A 6000-nucleotide genomic window follows, 5' to 3' on the forward strand; every position below is an offset into this window, starting at 1 on the left:
AGATACTCTTGCAAGATTACAAAGCATGATTTTATGCTAGCGTGATTTTATGTGATCCAAATCCCATAGCCGTGAGCTCCACTAAGTAGACTACGGAAAAGCAGAATGAAAATTATAGTAACTATTATTGCCATAGTGATGACAATAAAGACCTTTGCAGGGAAGTCGCTTGCATCCTCCTGGCCTTACAGGGCTTTTTCTCCATGCTTCAATGATAGCAGTTGCAAATGCAAAATGATCCTGTCAATGGCTGCCAGGGGAGAAGAAGAAAAAATCCGTATGGACACCATCCATTGACTATTATCTTTCTCAGTGCTGGAGGGACCATTAAAACTGACATAAAGCTTTCAGAATTACCTTCCTTCATTATCTTGCTAGTCATAAATGTAAAGGCCACAATGAAAGTATCTCTTTTTGCTCTGCTCATCTTGCTGCTTGTTTATTTCTTTTTCCTGTGGGTGAAGACTCCTCCAAGGGGTTTTTCCTTATCGTCACCCCCACAAGACCTGACTCTTGCTAACTGACATACAGAAGAAGGGGGCAGAAAGCCTAAATATGGAAACCAGGTGTGGTTTTGGTTTCTTAAAATAATTCAATCAGCATTTCTAGCAAAGCAAGATTTGCCAATGCCAGTCTATTGAGGATAGTGTCTTAAGATGGAGTTAGTTAGGACCTATCAAAGAATAATTTTCAAAAAATTAAAAATATGATTCTCATACAAAAATGGAATAAAACACTTGTGAAAGATTTTATTCAACCTATTCATTAATGAGAGAGCCAGTAATACGGTAACAGGGCATTCACAGTCCGTAAAGAGAGGCATTCTGAAATAAGTTCACTAAGTTAAAGGGAAAAAAAACGGCTGATACCCTACAGGACATTAAACTATAGCTTCTGGAGTTATGTCTGTCTGTCTGTCTTTCTTTTTAAGATTTATTTATTAGAGAGCATGCGTAAGCGGGGTCAGATGCAGAGGGAAAGGGCAAGAAGCAGATTCCCCGCTGAGCACGGAGCCAGAAATCGGCTCAGTCTCACCACCCTGAGATCATGACCTGAGCAGAAATCAAGAGTCTGACATTTAACTGATGGTCCCACCGGGGCACCCCTGGAGTTATATATTTCTAAGTGCTCTCTTTTCACCTTTACATTTATGCTGTGTCTATCCCCACTTGACAGATGAGGTAACTGAGGCCCAGAGAAGTTAAATAACTGGCCCGAGTTCAAGTGGTGGTGCTGAAATCCAAACCCAGAATGACCAGTTCTACAGTCCACCTTTAAGTACCGTTTTTGCAGATGGAAGATATAAGTCAAGATAAAGGTAGACAAGAGGTCTCAGGAGAAAGAACATGTATCAGTTAATGTTCTTCAGTAGAAATAAGAGAATTCACTCAGACAATGACCCTTTCATATAGAATCATGGCATGTCAGAACTAGAGAGAACTTAAAAGCTTATCTTATCGAATGTTCCCTTTTATAGGAGGAGAAACTGGTGGTCCACCAGAAACAATAACTTGCCCCAAATCACGTGATTTATTAACAGCTGAGCAGGAACTAAGAGTTTAGACCTCTCACTGCTCAATCTTTGCTCTTGCTAGTTCACCAAAATGCTCCTGGGGCTGGAATTTTATGAATAGAACACTTTGGGGTTCTGGGCATCAAAATGCAAGACATTACCTCCATAAAATTATGTTACCAGGTAGAGAAGACAAACAGGCAGAGGGAGAAGAAGTGAGAGGAGGAAATATTTTGTCTAAACTCTTACTGGCATAAAATATCAACAACTGCTTCCATTTATGCTCTGCTTATAGTAAACAAGGCTTACCCTAAGTGCCATCTACATATCTCAATGAAATATTCCAACTGCTTGCTGAAATAGGAATCGATATTTCCATTTTACAAAGGGGAAGAAGGATGCTCCAAAATGCCAAGTGAACTGCCCTGTCACACAGTTTGTGTCCACACCAAAATTCCAACACAAGTCTTACTGGATCCAAAGCCTCTGGTCTTAACCAGTAGCACTCTGTCTTCTCGAGAAGTATGAATTGGTTTTTCAGGAAGTGAGGCACAAAGAGCATGCCCTTGATGAGAGCCAGAAAATGTACTATATATGTGTGTGCATGCGTGTGTATGTGTTCTGGGCAGGCAGGAAGAGCTCAGGATTCTGGGACCAGGGAAATAGAGTAGGCGGGGCCAGCAGTGGGATATGGTAATCCAGGAGAGTAAGGGCTTCTGGGATAGCCCGGGATCCTTTCCGCCGCTGATGATGTCCCCTTCCCGCCAAGAAAGTGGAATACTGTCACCATGAAGCTAAGAGCAGCTCTCTTGAGAGGACAAACAGAATAGGCTATTGGGAGGAGAGTGTCAAAGGGGTCAGGAGCTGTAGTGTGGAAAGAAGGTGCTAATTACCAGCTTTAGGGACTAGGTAGCTGGGCCTCTGTGACAGTATTTATCATACTGTTGACTTTTTGTGTGGAAGAGGGATCTTCCCCAATCCGGAGCCAGTACTCTAAGGCAACTGGCAATGGGAAGAAAAGGCAGGGACCAACCTTCTATTTCCTGTATTTGGGAAGAGTACCTTCCCCGGACTGTGGACCTTGGGCAAAGCAAGGAATGTGTGGCAACTGGCAATGGGAAGAAAAGGCAGGGACCAACCTTCTATTTCCTGTATTTGGGAAGAGTACCTTCCCCGGACTGTGGACCTTGGGCAAAGCAAGGAATGTGTGGCTCCATCCCCTTCATGTACCTATGCCCCAATTTTGTGCAAGGAAAAACAGGTGGGACAGTACTTCTCAGGTATGTTGAAATGGCAGCACCTTGAACTTGTGGTATTTTTTTAATGGAATATATAAATTTTTACAGACTATCATGAAATGGGAGAACAGATAGACCATTGAAGGCACCGGTGATATGAGAGTAACAATGAAAACATAACCACCACTAATAATGTTTAATGGGTATTTACTATGTGCCAGGTAACCTTATAAGTGATTTACATATATTAATTCATTTTATCCCTATTAGGACCCTACAAAGTTGAAATTAAAATCCCTCTATTCTAGATGAGCTAAGCATAGGGAGATTATAACCCACTCAACCTACTTTATCACACAGTGGCAAAGCAAGGACTCAAATAGAGAAAGCTTGGTTTCCCAGCCCACATCCTTCATCAAAACACTACTTCATGGGGCACTTGGCTAGCTCAGTTGGAAGAGCGGGCCACTCTTATCTCAGGGCTGTGAGTTTAAGCCCCATGTTCGGGATAAAGATTACTCAAGTAAATAAGAAACAGAACAAAACACTGTACTTCTGTTCAACCACTTTTGTGAAAGTTTATGAAGGCTGTTAGGGACTGAATTTTCCTGTCCCCCTCCTGCCAAGTCCCTGTGCTGAAATCTAATCCCCAGTGTGATGGGGTAAGGAGATGGGGCCTCTTGGAAGTGATTAGGTCATAAGGATGGAATTCTCATGATGGGATTATCCGAGGCCAGAGAGCTGGTTCCCTCTTTCTGCCTTGTGAGGATACACCGGGAAGGTGGCAGTTTGCAAGCTGGAAGTTCTTCCCCAGAACCTGAACCTGGCACCAAGATCTTGGACTTCCAGCCTCCAGAACTGGGAGAAGTAAATTTCTGTTGTCTATAAATCACCCAGTTCACAGTATTCTGTTACAGCAGCCAAAATTGACTAAAATAGGGGAGACCCTTAAAGTTGAGATCATTCAATGCATTAATGTCATACCTCGTTTACTTTGTTATCCCTTTCTGTGAAGATGAGGTCATTCTTCATAAGGAAGTTCATTATCTAATAACAGCCTAGTGAACTGTGGACAGTAAGCAAATAATTATACAATAATCATTTAATTTCAACTGCCATAATGGCTAATGAGGGAACATGTAGGAGCCATGAGACCATAACCTAGGGCCTTGACACAATATGGTGTGGAAGGATCCTTCGAAATGTTAAGACAGACAGACGCTTGGAGCCTCACGATTATTTTCAAACAGGCTGGGGAAAGACAATACAACAAACGAGGAACTTCATTTGTTATCTTTATAGAAATCAGTTGCATCCAGATTATGGTGGGAGTAATTAATCAGGCTGGTAGAACCTAATAAAGTCCTGGCAGGACTTGACTGAGCCACATACTATGTGTTCTAAGTCGGGGTGCCTGGGCGGCTCAGTCGGTTAAGCATCTGCCTTTGGCTCAGGTCATGATCCCAGGGTCCTGGGATCAAGTCCCACATTAGGGTCATGGCTCAGTGGGAGCCTGCTTCTCCCTCTGCCTGCCACCACCCCCTACTTGTGCTAACAAATAAATAAAATCTTAAAAAAAAAAAAAAAAGGTAAACCCTTGATCTCTTTAGTCAAGAAATTTGCATTATAGTTGAGCAGCAAGATATAGAGATTTCAAAAAGAGAGGGGGCACCTGGGTGGCTCAGTGGGTTAAACCTCTGCCTTCGGCTCATGTCATGATCTCAGGGTCCTGGGATGGAGCCCTGCATGGAGCTCTCTGCTCAGCAGGGAGCCTGCTTCCCCTCCCCCTCTGACTGCCTCTCTGCCTGCCTGTGCTCTTTCTCTCTGTCAAATAAATAAATTAAAAAAAAAAAAAGTCTAGGGTGTACATAGGAATAATAAGAATAACAGTGATGATTAAAAAATGGAAAGAGGGGCGCCTGGGTGGCTCAGTGTGTTAAAGCCTCTGCCTTCGGCTCGGTTGTGATCCCAGGGTGCTCGGATCGAGCCCTGCATCGGCCTCTCTGCTCAGCAGGAAGCCTACTTTCCTTCCTCTCTCTCTGCCTGCCTCTCTGCCTAACTGCAATCTCTCTCCATCAGATAAATAAAAGTTTTTCAAAAAGTACACAGGAAGGGGGCGCCTGGATGGCTCAGTCGGTTAAGTGTCTGCCTTCAGCTCAGGTCGTGATCCCAGGGTCCCTGCTCAGCGGGGAGTCGTCTTCTCCCCCTCCCTCTGCCTGCAGCTCCCCTGCTTGTGTGCTCTGTCAAATAAATAAAAATCTTAAAACAAAAAAATGTACACAAGAGGGCACCTGGGTAGCTCAGATGAGTAAGCATTTGCCTTCAGCTCAGGTCATAATCTCCAGGTCCTGGGATCAAGCCCCACACAGGGCTCCCAGCTCAGCCAGGAGTCTCTTTCTCCCTCTCCCTCTCCCCTTGCCTGTGCTCTCTCTCTGTCTCTCAAATAAATAAATAAAATCTTTTTATTTTATTATTTTTTAAGATTTTATTTATCCTTTTGACAGAGAGACACAGTGAGAGACAGAACACAAACAGGGGTTGTGGGAGAGGGAGAAGCAGGCTTCCTGCCCAGCAAGGAGCCTGATATGGGGCTCGATCCCAGGACCCTGGGATCATGACCTGAGCTGAAGGCAGATGCCTAATGACAGAGCCACCCAGGCACCCAATAAATAAAATCTTTAAAAAACAAACATAAAAGTACATAAGAGAAGGTAAGTCCCACCTGACAGATCTGGAGGTAGTTTCAGGCACTCGGGGAGGGAGCAGGTGCAGACCACTCCCGACAGAGGGCTCACTCCTCCAGGCAGTGGAAGCAGTCCAGTCCACAGGAGCTAAATCTGTCCCCAGATAGGGATGTTCAGAAGCTTTGAGGATGAGGTAAGAGGTGAACAAGGCCTTCAAGGAGGAAGGAGACACGTCAGAGGAGCAGAAGAACGGGGAGTCAAGTGATGGGAAGTTGCATAGATCGAGGCAAGGAGGCTGGCCTGGACATGTTTTAGGAAGAGGCTCTGAGAAGTAACGGGTCTAGACATAAAAACTGCTCACGGGAAGTCGGGAAGGAGGGAGGGTGCCGACTTCCTCAAAGAAGAGGGGCGTGCCTGAAGGAGCAGGTGAAATTCCCTCATGTCAAAATATCTTAGAATCTAGGGGATGACAGTAAAGAAAAAGAGGAGAGGAGATGGGCCTCGTAGGCGATTCTGACAGCCACGTGGAGAAGGCAGGAGCCATACAATTCTTGGTTTTCCGCCC

Source organism: Meles meles, chromosome 10 (genome assembly GCF_922984935.1).
Source record: "Meles meles chromosome 10, mMelMel3.1 paternal haplotype, whole genome shotgun sequence".
Lineage (NCBI taxonomy): Eukaryota > Metazoa > Chordata > Mammalia > Carnivora > Mustelidae > Meles > Meles meles.